At 42.5% G+C, this 12,990-nt stretch overlaps 1 pseudogene; it reads right to left on the reverse strand.

Annotated features, from left to right (window-relative positions):
* Nucleotides 1-5,201: 5,201 nt before the first annotated feature.
* Nucleotides 5,202-7,938, reverse strand: LOC112411161 (nuclear receptor coactivator 4 pseudogene; annotated as a pseudogene).
* Nucleotides 7,939-12,990: the final 5,052 nt, after the last annotated feature.

The following is a 12,990-nucleotide window of genomic DNA, read 5'->3' on the forward strand; positions in this document are numbered from 1 at the left end:
CTTTTCTTTCCCTGCAAGGACTCAGCCAATGAAAAACCACAGACCCTTTGTTTACTATAGTCTGCCCACTTCCTTTCATATAAAATGCATTCTCCGGGGAGTTCCCTGATGGTCCAATAGTTAGGACTCTGAGCTTTTACTGCTGTGGCCCGGGGTTCAATCCCTTAGTTGGGAAACTAAGATCCAGCAAGCTGCGCAACGTGGCCAAAAAATAAATAAATAAAAATAAAAAGCATTCTCCTTCCCTTGCCCTGAGAGGAACTGCATGGGGCTCACCATGGTTGCAGACCCTGAATTGCAATTCTTTGCTGATCCTGAATAAACCCATCTTTGCTGGAGAAATATCTATTTGTTTTAGGTTAACATATATAAGTCCAGAGGAAGGCTATCCAGGACTAGTATGGTAGCTCCACAGTTATCAGAGACACAGGCTCCCCCTATCTTTCTGCTCCATCACCCTAGCATCTGGCTTTCATTCTCAAGGTCATCTCATGGTCCGAGAGGGCTGGTAGTACTCCAACCACCAAGTCTGTGCCACAAGCCAAAAGAAGGAAGGGCAGAAGGGCAAAGAGAATACACCTTCCAGCTAACTCAGCTCCTTTTAAGCAGCCTTCTGGGAAGGTCACATATCGTCGGTTCAATTGGTCACGTGGCCACATCTCCTAGTCAAAAGAGGCTGGAAAATTCAGTCTGTTAGGTGGGGAGGGGGGCATAACTCCAAATAAAATGGAGACTGATGCTCTTTTACTAAAGTAGAAGGGGGCCAGTGGACACTGATAGGACCAGCAATCTCTGCTACAACTGTCAAATCCATTTGAGAGGATACAAATTTCAAGCAACTTAAAAAGGAGGCAGCTTTCCAGGCCTAATCTATGTTTAAAATTATGTTCCATACTTTCCAACATTAAGTGAACCAAGAGCCATCAGAGTAGTGGGCCCTGCCCCTTCTCTCCTTTTTGTGGACAGTTTGTGGAGGGAGGAACAATTTTAAGCCAGTGAAAGAAGCCCACCTCTGCTTGGGTTCCTGATTGGTCTCTCACCTTGGGGCAAAAGTGTCTGTTAGGGAGGAAAACACTGGAGTCCTTAATTAGAGTTTAAAACTAAGACATTTTTATAATTGAACAAGTAATTGAAAGCAAAATCACTTTAGGTAAAATGTCTAGATTTTTAAAATATCACTTTATTAGAAAAAATTAAAGCCTCCACGTCACTCTCCCTGTTTCAAACCTTTTAATAACTGCCTGTAACACTTGGAATAAAGTCCCAAAATCCTTAACAGTAGAGGCTCCCAACTTTTCTCCGTTCACGGTGGCCTTAATATCATAATAGTTTTTTCAGGGCATTCGTGGAGCAGAAGAAATACCTACCAGTTCTGTTTATTAAGTAATTAGGTCCAAACAATATTTATGTCTTAGCAGCTTTGCACCTGCTGGGCACTGCTTAAGTTCTCAAACCTTGGAATCGGGTTGGATACAATCACTCTCATTTCCAGCTCCACACTGATTTTCCCGAGGGACTTGCTTTTTATCACACCAACTGCGGAGAACCCCTCGGATGGAATGTAGAGGCATCTGAAATTGAAGTGTAAACCAGCACGATTGAGTAGTTCCCTTTGTGTCCGACAGATGGCGCTATGTTTCCCTTAAAATTCAAAGCAAACGCGGCGCCCCTGAGAGATTGCTGGGACACGGGGGGAGCCTTCACGGACGGTCTGGGAAATGATTTACAGGTCCCCCATTCACCGGCCCTGACCACTTATTCAGCCTCATCTTGTATCTCTCTCCTTGTCTGGAACATTGTAGCTCCAGTGGCCTCTTATTTTCCCCCAAACGTCAAGCTCCTTCCTTGCTCAGTCTTCTTTCCATGCTGTTGTTTTTTGGGGGGACTCTTCAACCAGAGAAACCCTCCTCAATTTCCCTAAACTGTATCAGGACCCCCTGTTAATTTCTCACTAGACTACAGGATCCATGAAGGCAGGGACTGTTTCTGTTTTGTTCATTTTACACTCAGCGCCAAGCACATTTTCTGGCGTACAGTAGAAACTCAATACTTAGAAAACAAAACTACATTCCTGACATGCTTATTGAGAAATTAATTCTCAGACACACAAGTAATCTAGTTGTAAAATACAAGAGAAATTCCTTTCTTGTTGTCAATTTAATTCGTCAGCAAGCAGTCAAATCTGAGAGTTGATAGCATTTTAGAATGTCATTGCCAGCATCCCTATAACAGCATTTAAAAAACAAATTTAAGGGAAAGAATAATCTTTTCAGCAAATGGTTCTGAGACAACTGGATATCCACATGCAAAAGAATGAAGTTGGACCCCTCCCTACATTGACATTCTAAAAAATTAATTCAGAATAGATCATAGACCTATCTGTGAAGCTGGAACTGTAAAATTCTTAGAAAAAACAAAAAGCATGGGAGTAAACTTTATAAACCTAGATTAGGCAATGGTTTCTTATAACACCAAAAGTACAAGCAGCAGAAGAAAAACTAGATAAACATGACTTTATCAAAATTTCAGCTTTCAGCTTCAAAGGACACCATTAAGAAATATAATATTCTATATCAACTATACTTCAATTAAAAAAAAAAGGGCACCATTAGCAAAGTGAAAAGACAGCCCACAATCCTCAGAATGGGAGAATGTTTCTGCAAATCATATGTCTAATAAGGGACATATCCAGAATACATTTTAAAAATCTCTTACAACTCAATAAAAAGACAAAAATGAAAAATATGGACTAAGGATATTAATAGACATTTCTCCAAAGAAGGTGTACAAATGGCCGATAAGCACATGAAAAGATACTCAGCATTAACCGTTAGGGTAATCCACATCAAAACCACAATAAGATACCACTTCACACTCACAGGGATGGCTAAAATAAAAAAGACAAACAATAGCAAGTGTTGGTAAGGATATAGAGAAATTGGAACCCTTGTACATTGTGGGTGAGATTGTAAAATGGTGTGGCCACTTTAGAAACGTTTGACATGGTTAAAAATGAAGTTACCATATGACCCAGTAATTCCACTCCTCAGTGCATATTCCAAAGAAATGAAAATATATGTTCACACAAAAATTTGTACACAAATGTTCATGGTAGCAATATTCACAATAGCCAAAAAGTGCAAACAACCGAAATGCCCATCAGCTGAGGAATGGATAAAGCAAATGTGGTATATCCATGTAACAGAATATTATTTGACCATAAAAAAGAATGAATTACTGACATATACTACAACATGGATGAACCTTGAAAACATTTTGCTAAGTGAAAGAAGTCAGCCACAAAAGACTACATATGATTCCACTCGTCTGAAATGTTCACAAAAGGAAAATCTACAAAAATCTAGATTAGTGGTTGCCAGGGCCCGAGGGGAGGAGAGAATGTGGAGGGACTGCTAATGGATATGGGGTTTTCTTTTGGGGGGTGATTAAAATGTTCTAAAACTAGATTGTGGTGATGGTTGCACAACTACGAATATACTCAAAAACATTGAATGGTGCACTTTAAAATGATGAATTTTATTGTATGTGAACAATATCTCAACATAGCTGTTATTAAAAAAACAACTTTTTTTTTGGTTCTTATGCTTTTAATGGAGGGAGGTACAAAATGCATCAACGCAAAACAGTGTTTTACATACTCATTAGCATAGTGATTAATGTTAATTTAGTGATACACAGTGTGTTAAACCTCAAAAACTACAAAGCTTCCTGCAACCTAAGATAATGGAAAGGCTCCTTAAGTTTTTACCCACCACCTTTAGTTTTAAAGTTCTAAATGGTATCGGGGGGAACTAAAAAATAATAGGCTTGTTTCAGCTGTGGTTGAAGAATTCTAAGGAAGTTGTATGGCAATGACACTGGGACTGTGAAGTTTCCCCAAAAGGGCTTTCTAGATGACCACATCACAAACTTTTAAAGTATTTCCAATAACATATAGGCAAGTTGAGCAGCTTAATAGTTTAAAAGCCTGGAAAGCAACTAAGATGTCTCAACTTACAGAATTTTAAAACATGGTATAAATACCATTTCTCTCCTACAGAGAAACTTTTTAAAGCACGGACATAACTTTAAGGATACTAAGGAAACATCAATAGTTTTCATAAAGCTTCATTAAACACCCCAAGGCACAGTGTTCAAAACAGCCTATTCACTAAAATGTCACTGCATTATAAGGTATAGGTATGCTATGCTTGCAGTGAGAGGACATTTAATTTATGCCTAGTTAAAAGCACTGGGTGTCCAGTTCAGCTTCCATTTACACAGGATGCACCAGTAACACTTAGGATAGTGAATAATTCAAGTACTACATTTCCAACATGTCTTGCCTTTTGCTTTTTGATTAGTCAGCACTGGGGCTCTTCTGCCTGTAGTTCTTCAGAATATTTTGAAAGAGGCTAGGATTACCCTGAATATAGGCTTCAAGCAATATGGAGCCCTTCTGAAAGAGCTGTCTAGATACTTAAATAATAACGTTTAGAGAAGGGAATTAAGATGAAACTTGCAATAGCTGAGTTCGTTTCAAAAAAAGAAAAATAATGTAGAATCTGGCATGTAAGCTAAAATTTTTTGTAATTAATGTCAAAAATTGCCAAGATTGTTAATACATGTTTTGGTAAGAAAAAACCACTATACTGTCAAGGTTAATTATTTGTGTGTAATATATTATATTATATTAAAATATATTAAATTATATTAATTAAACAGAAGAATTCACCGTTAATGGAAGAAAACCGACAACAAGGGAAGCATTCAAAGAAGGGAAATCAAAAGGTTAGGTAAGTTTACTAGTATTAGAATACATCAACACACCTTGATTATAGAACTATTTCATTTTTAAAACTACAGTGCTTTAATGTACTTCTAACAACAACCCAAACTAAGGAGCCATGGAGGCTTATGAAAAAGACCTACCCACTACGATGCTGTGTTTCTAGTGTAGGGGTGAATTAATACTTCTGTAAGAAGAAACTGAATCACCTCAGCGTCAACAAACGGCCTTTTTCTTTTACACAGTAACTCATAATTTGATGACTTATTATGTCTCTTCACTAGTTCAAAATTAGGCAGAAAAGGAACTACATCAGACCCAGAAACGCAATGATTTGGCAAGCCGCAGTCACTCAGCTCATGGATTTGTGATAATCTGCAGAAAATTTGTCTGACTCTAGTACTCCATTCCTTCACATCTGTAGAGGAGTTCAATACAACCATTTTTCTTTATCAACTTTAAGCTGCATACAGGCAAAGAGATCACAAACTGCTGGGAGGCCGTAACAGTCTGGGGGAAAGTTGTTTTCCTCCTGTAGGAGCGAATTAAGTAATACTTCCTTGGTCTTCTTTTGAAGTAGCCATTTGTCTTCTCCTAAGGATAACTGGCTAAGATTTCCCATCTTCTTTCCTGGCAAGACCCAGTCAGCTGTGTTAAAGGGACACCAGGAAGTGGCCAAGTGGCTTGTAAGCTTTGGTATGCCAGCTCTGTCCTCTGTAAGAGGCACTTCCTTGGGACATCCTTCTTTGCATGAGGGGGTAATGAGCTACTCTGACAAGGGACTGTTCCTTATGACTTGGAAGGAATCAGCAATTCTAGAAGAAGCCATTGCCTTTGGTGCCTTAGCTTGTTCTGTTTCCTCTCTTCTGGATGGACAGAACCACAAATTCAGGAAATCTTTATGCTTCTCAGGTTCAGGTTTTTGTTCCACAGGCATACCATTTTTATCCTTTCCTTCTTTCTTCAGAAGCCATTTACACAGAGCTTCCTTCTAAAAATTTTCATCACACACGCACTCTGCAAAGCTTGTACAGGGCTCATTGGCTCTGCAGACCTCCTCTACTTTACATGGGCCTTGATGATTCTGGACAAGCCAATCCTCAGCCAATCATGCTGAGATCCCAATCATGCTGGGATCCACTCCCAAGGGGCCTCCAAGTGGCCATTCAGGCACTTCAGATTGCCCAGGTTCTCAATCTCCACACCTTTGGGCTGTTTACCCTGAAAATTGGTACAGGAATCAGGCTTGATGAGCCAATCATTCACACCATAGGACTCCTGGAACACCTGGAACAAGAGCTTAAACTTCTCACTGGTTTCACAGCTGCCATTCCCAGGCTTCTCAAGCTTATAGGGTTCCTGGGGAGTCGCTAGCCAATCAGAAAGCTCCACCTCATCTTGATCAAGAAGCACTAGATCTCCAACGTTTTCAATTTCACTGGAGTAAGAACTGGTAGTAGAATAGCTGTTACACTTTTGGTAACTTGTTTACCAGCAAAAGAAACTTCTTGTTGCTGACTCTTGTGGAGCCAGTTTTCCAAGCCCTTTAGGTTGCCCCAGACATTATTGAAGCAATTGCAGGCTCTAGCAGAAGTCTGACTATTCTCCAAGGTCTGCTTTTGGGTGAGCCAGTCCTGCAGATTGGTACTGGGCATGTAAGGAGCCTGGCAACCGCTGGCAGGTTTGCTTCCAAAGAGCCATTCGCTGAGAGGGACCGCTGTGGTGCTGGATGCTGACTTCTGCTCTGGCGATGCGATATAGCCTCTTTTCTCCAGGAAGGGCCCAATATTTGTTGAACTAGCATGAGCCATCAGGTGCTCAGGAATTTGAATGGTCTTGAGAGACCCAAACGTGGTGATTGCCTGGTGCAGGGCAGTTATTATCGGTTTCAAAGAATAGGACAGTCGAATCTTCAGGTTTGAGGGTCAAACTGCCCAGTCTCCCCGGGCACACGGAGACTTGATTGGCTAGATCTTTGTTTTGGGCGCACTCCAGCTGATGAATAAGACAGTTGAACTGGCCCAGAAACCAGTAGAGTTGTTGGACCTCTTGCTGAAGCATCTCCTCTTTAAGCTGATAGATGAGATCTACCTGTTCATACAGCCACACCTCATGGCTTCGAAGGCATTCCCGGTGATGAGTTATGCAGCTGTGAATCTGGGCTTTGACCTCTCGCAAGTTATCTTTAATTTGCCGTTCAGCCCGAAGAACACCAAGTCCCTCCGTGCGTCACAACACCTCAAAAGGGGTTCTTTATTACTGGAGCAGCCACTCTGGTCTGTGAGGTACTCCTCTGCTCCCTGTTCCTCCTTGCAGGCCAGGTCCCCGCCCTGCGAGCTGCCCAGCAAGCAGGACGCTGCTTTCTCCGGGACCAGGGTGACAAAGTTTCCCCGAACCCGCAGGCTGCGCCCCGCCCGTGAGCCTGGCAGCGTCTGACGGGCGGGCCGGAGCGCACACAAAAAATACACGTTTGAAAAGTCTTTATAGTCTCCCTCATGCCCTGCAGAATACAATTCTGACTGTACAGTTGTATACAAAGCTCACAAGAACTGGTACCTCCTACCACTCCATCTTCATTCTCTACCAAGCTCATAGGCTCCAGTCGTAGCTAGCAACTTGGGGTTTCTTGTGCTTTATACTGGTACTGCTGATGCTTTGTACATTTGGTTCCCTCTGCTTTGAATGTCCTGTCCCTATCTGCCTAGTTAACTTCCACTTATCCCTTAAGACCCAACTCGTGGGACTTCCCTGGTGGTGCAGTAGTTAAGATTCCGCCTGCCAATGCAGGGGACACGGGTTCGAGCCCTGGTCCGGGAAGATCCCACATGCTGCAGAGCAACTAAGCCCGTGCACCACAACTACTGAGCCCACGCTCTAGAGCCTGCATGCCACAACTACTGAGCCTACGTGCCACAACTACTGAAGCCTGCACGCCTAGAGCCCATGCTCCACAATAAGAGAAGCCACAGCAATGAGAAGCCCGCACACTCACTAAGAGTAGCCCCCGCTCACCGCAACTAGAGAAAGCCCTGGCACAGCAACGAAAACCCAACGCAGCCAAAAAAAAAGAAAAAAGACCCAACTCGCTCCAAACTGAGCTGGCCTTCCTTCTGCTCCCAAGGCATCCTGTACATACCCCACTGGAGCATGCGTGTGATTGTCCCATAGATACTGGCTTCCTTGATGTATTCTCACAGAACTGACTTTCTTCAAGGCAGGGACTATGTTATTCTTATCCTTGCATTCTTTACCCTAGCAGAGATGCTCAGTGAATGATATAAAGGAATGAATGAATGAATGAAATGAATAAACTCTTCTTATTCTTGATTTGGTTCGATCTCTTGCCTACTCTTATTCATGTCTGTCAACATACAGTTTTAGTATGTTACATTTTTCACATCTGTATGATTTTCTGGGATATAAAAATCCACAGCTTTTGTAATAAAGTAAGCTAAACAAAGGCTCTCCACCTTAAATAAATTACTAGCAAGTTTCTTTTCTCAGATGCTGTTTTTGTATGGTTTGTATAATTTAGGTAACCAGTTGCTACTTATCACGAATTCAATTAATATCAGAAACAACTGATAGGTGGATCTGATAAATGTGTTTGTGAGTAAATAAATTGAAACTAGCATTTATAAATGTAGAGTTTGAGACCATTTTGAATTACATTTCACTACTTACTACATTTCACTGCTGCTACCCTCTACCTCTTCCCTTGACATAGACTGCTAAGTTCCTTTATTGTGAGGTCATCTTCCTAAATTAGAAAGAACTAAGGATGAGACATGGAAGACACAAAGTGAGTTTTGTGGATCAGGGAATGAGTCATAGAGATCAGACTCCAACACACATCACCCACAATATTTATTTTCTAGTTCTAAGTTCAAACTTGGATTTAGAAAAATGCATGACTTTCCTCCTGACCCGTCTTTTAGCTCAGGCGTGGGCTAGGAAAGAGATGTCAGATGAAGCAGGTATGTGGGTAGAAAAGTACATTTGGAAGTGATGAGCATCTTTACGTTTACACTTGTCTTTGTCAGGAAGTGGCTGTGGGAGCTGAGTATGATGTGTCTTGACAGGGAGTGGGGCTTGAACAGAATTTATCTACATAGTCTTCCAGATTCACTGTTTTACTTAAGACTTGAAAAATGATTCTGAAATTTCACATGCCACAGAAACTCCATCTAGTCTGTTTTGTGGGAGAATATGCATTACGGGTATTCACTTTTCCAATTTTGTAAGAAATCCTGAGCAAAAACTTTAGCTGAGTCTTACAAAACAATACCAGTGAGACTTGGGATTGCTTCATTACTGTTGCCTGTGAGTTGGTAAAATCATGCTCTCTCCTTCACTCTGCACTGATGGTAATGGCCCCAGGGTACCTTTTCCTGTGCTGAAAGGAGCTTCACGTACATTATCTCACTTGATCCTCACCACAACCCTGAGAGGGAGGAGGTAACATAAGCCCCATTTTACACCTGAGGAAACAGCCATGGAGCAGTTAACTAAATGGAAATGGCCCGAGATTGCATCACTGTTGTGTCAGAGCTGATCCATCCTCTATGAGGTTACTCTCACTTAGTTCCTAATGGTTTTTTGTTGCCATCAACCGTGTGTGGTCCAGCAAATGGAAAATTAGAATTTAGACGTGTGCCTTCTAGTACGGGATTGTTCAGGGTCCTTCTGTCCCACCGTTAATCATTTCCTTGGGCGTGAAACTGCTAAAGAGAACAGATGTGGTATGGTAGGCAGAATAATGGCCCCCCAAAGATGTCCCTGTCCTGTGAATATGTTACCCTACATAGCAAAAGGGACTTTTTTAAAAAAATAAATGTATGTATTTATTTTTGGCTGCATTCGGTCTTCATTGCTGCGCACGGGTTTCCTCTGGTTGCGGTGAGCGGGAGCTACTCTTTGATGTGGTGTGCAGGCTTCTCATTGCAGTGGCTTCTCTTGTTGCAGAGCACGGGCTCTAGGCACATGGGCTTCAGTAGTTGCAGCACGCGGGCTCAGTAGTTGTGGCTCACAGGCTCTGGAGCACAGGCTCAGTCGTCGTGGCACATGGGCTTAGTTGCTCCATGGCATGTGGGATCTTCCCGGACCAGGGCTCGATCCCATGTCCCCTGCATTGGCAAGCGGATTCTTAACCACTGCGCCACCAGGGAAGTCCAGCAAAAGGGACTTTGTGGATGTGGTTAAGTAAATGATTTTTGATATGGGAGATTATCCTAAATTACCCAGTGGTGATCTCAGTGGTCCTTAGCAGTGAAAGAGGAAGGCAGGACAGAGAGAATCAGAGATGTGATGACTGAAGCAGAGGTACTCTCAGGGGGCCACAAACCAAGGAATGTGGGCAGCCTCTAGAAGCTGGAAAAGGCAAGGAAACAGATTTTCCTCCTACAGCCTCCAAAAGCAATGAAGTGCTGCTTTTAGCCCCATGAGTCATTTCTCACATCTGACCTCCAGAACTGTAAGACAATAAGTTTGTGCTGTTTTCAGCCACTAAATGTGTGGTAATTTGTTACAGCAGCCACAGGAAACTGATACACATGATGTCTGACACTCAGATCCCTCCACCACACAGAGGCCAAAATTCATGCAGCAATGCTTGGTAATGCTGTCGCTTTACCAAGTGGCAGTAAGTTCTGGTTTTAAACAACAGGTGTGAGGAGTTGTTACTGGCTCTGACGTTCTAAGATCTGGCCTCACAAGGGCATGTAGAAAGGCCTTGCAATCTTCGGGAGCTTCCTTTTTGTTCTCTTTATAGCACTAAAGCACCTTAAAGTTGTTACTTTATCATCTATTGATCACCTACTACGTACCAGATTCCAGAAATCCAAAGATGAGTAGGACTCAGATCCTGGAAGGAGCTTCCAGTCTACTGGGGTGGCAGAACACGTAAACAAGTGATTACAAGGCAATGAAATATGTGCAAAGACAAGAAAACATCTTCAGGAAAAGAATCCTAGTACATGGGAATTGTGAACTCTGGGGAAGGGGAGAGGCACAGGGAGGCTTGGAGAAGGGTTGATATCACAGCTGGGGCGGGGTGATTAACATCTTCGGAATCCCCAGCTTTGGTAGGTGAGGTTCTAACACCTAATCTAGTTCCCCGTGTCCCCAGACCTGGTCTCTGCTGGGGCTGTAGCCCCTGTAGAATCTCTTTGATGCAAAATTCAAGGCTGAGAAGGGAGGGGGACCCTAAGAGGAAGAGTTCAACCAGGAAAACTGCTGATACCCATACAGAGCAAATGTTGGATGCCTCAAGAGACATCAAGAAAGGGAAAGGTTTCATAAACTGTAATGTACCACCTAATGTAAAGTATTATTATCTACTTGCTTAAGATTCATGCTTAGACATTGGGAAATTTCTTCTCAATTTTTGTCTCTAAACTAAGTTAAAGGACTTCCCTGGTGGCGCAGTGGTAAAAAATCCACTTGCCAATGCAGGGGACACGGGTTCGAGCCCTCGTCCAGGATGATCCCACATGCTGCGGAGCAACTAAGCCCGTGCGCCACAACTGCTGAGCCGCGTGCCACAGCTACTGAAGCCCGTGTGCCTAGATCCTGTGCTCCCCAACAAGAAGCCACCGCAATGAGAAGCCCACGCACCGCAACGAAGAGTAGCCCCGCTCGCTGCAACTAGAGGAAGCCCACACACAGCAACGAAGACCCAACACAGCCAAAAATAAATAAATTTATAAAAATAAAATAAAATAAAAATAAACTAAGTCAATCTTCCCATTAAGAAAATAAGCACAAGCTATGGACATAAAAAATAGGTCTGTTTCCTGTGCAATACCTAACATGCTCCATTTATAATATATTAACTTTGGGGTATAAGAATCTATCACACAAACTAGGGCATAACCCTTCTCATTATGATTTTCTATCCCTAAATTTACTTAATGCTGAGAACATATGGTTCTCTCTCATAATGGTTTCTCTCCCATTTCCTGAGAAACACTGGCATACTAGGAAACTGAATTTTAAAGCTGGAAAGGACTTTAAAGATAATCACAGCTTATAATACAGATGAAGGTCTGCAGGGATTGAAAGCCCTTCGAATTTACAGAGATGGGGTAGTGCCAAGATTAATACTCGTTTCCCAAGTCCCAACCCGAAGTTCTTGCCGTTACACTGCACTTCTGGCTTAGTACACCTTAAGGTTTATCTGCACTCACTTACTATTTTGTTTCCAACAGTTTTAGTCACTCAACAATTCTACTCTTTTAGGGCAAGTTTTCTTCACAAAATCAGTTCAACTATTAATCAGAGTTTTAAATTCATATTACCAATTTTACAAATGAAGAAAGGTAGAAATGATAAACGTTCAGGAAAAAAGGTAGCATAAATTAGCCGAAACACTGATGAATGAAATACTTTATGAAACCTTCCTTTTATTAAACATAACCACATACAGTGTTTCATTTAAAACATTTTCATTATACACTCATAAAGCATTGAATCTTCATGAAAAATTTCCTCCAAGTACACGGTGCCAATTTTTTCTATGATAAATGCGATGAATACTCATAACAAGTATAAAAAAGGTTTAGTTGGAGAAGAGCCTTGGCTCAGTTATATGGGTTTTGCTAGAAGAGGTTGTGGTTGCCAAAGAGGGAGGACTCTACTCTTGGGTCCACTTATTTGATGGCAGCTGTCGTAGCTGTGGCCTCCTGAGGAAAAGACTACTAGCAGAGAGTGAAATCCATTTCCTACCAAGTCTAATCTATAAAAGGATATTACCAGGGGATGTTACTACCCCAGATTTCCCCCATTATTATTATTCCAACCACAGACTTTCAGAAAGCGATTTCCCACCTCTGTTTATCATTTTGTTTTTGCTGAGTAATTCAATCAAGTAGGGTAACCCCCTCCCCCCCCCCAGTGTTTATTCTCGTTGAATTGATGGAAGGAGATCTAAATAATTCGCGCCATCTCTGATGGGGGTTCTCCAAAAAGACCCACAATGTAGGAATCCAGCCCCTTTCAGTGGAAACCACAAGCGAATAAAAGAGACACCTTGGAGCGCCATTCGCCTCACACGCGCCCAACCCCTGGAGCTGCGCCCTGGCCCTCGGGAGGCAGTGTGGAAACGCCCGCCGTGCGAGCCGGCGGACGGGACGGGTGGTGCCCTGGTGCTGAAGGCCTTCGCGTTGGGGCCCGGGGTTCGGACCACGGCCGCAGAGTCCGCG

Source organism: Neophocaena asiaeorientalis, unplaced genomic scaffold, assembly GCF_003031525.2.
Source record: "Neophocaena asiaeorientalis asiaeorientalis breed wild unplaced genomic scaffold, Neophocaena_asiaeorientalis_V1.1 scaffold190, whole genome shotgun sequence".
In the NCBI taxonomy this organism is placed as follows: domain Eukaryota; kingdom Metazoa; phylum Chordata; class Mammalia; order Artiodactyla; family Phocoenidae; genus Neophocaena; species Neophocaena asiaeorientalis.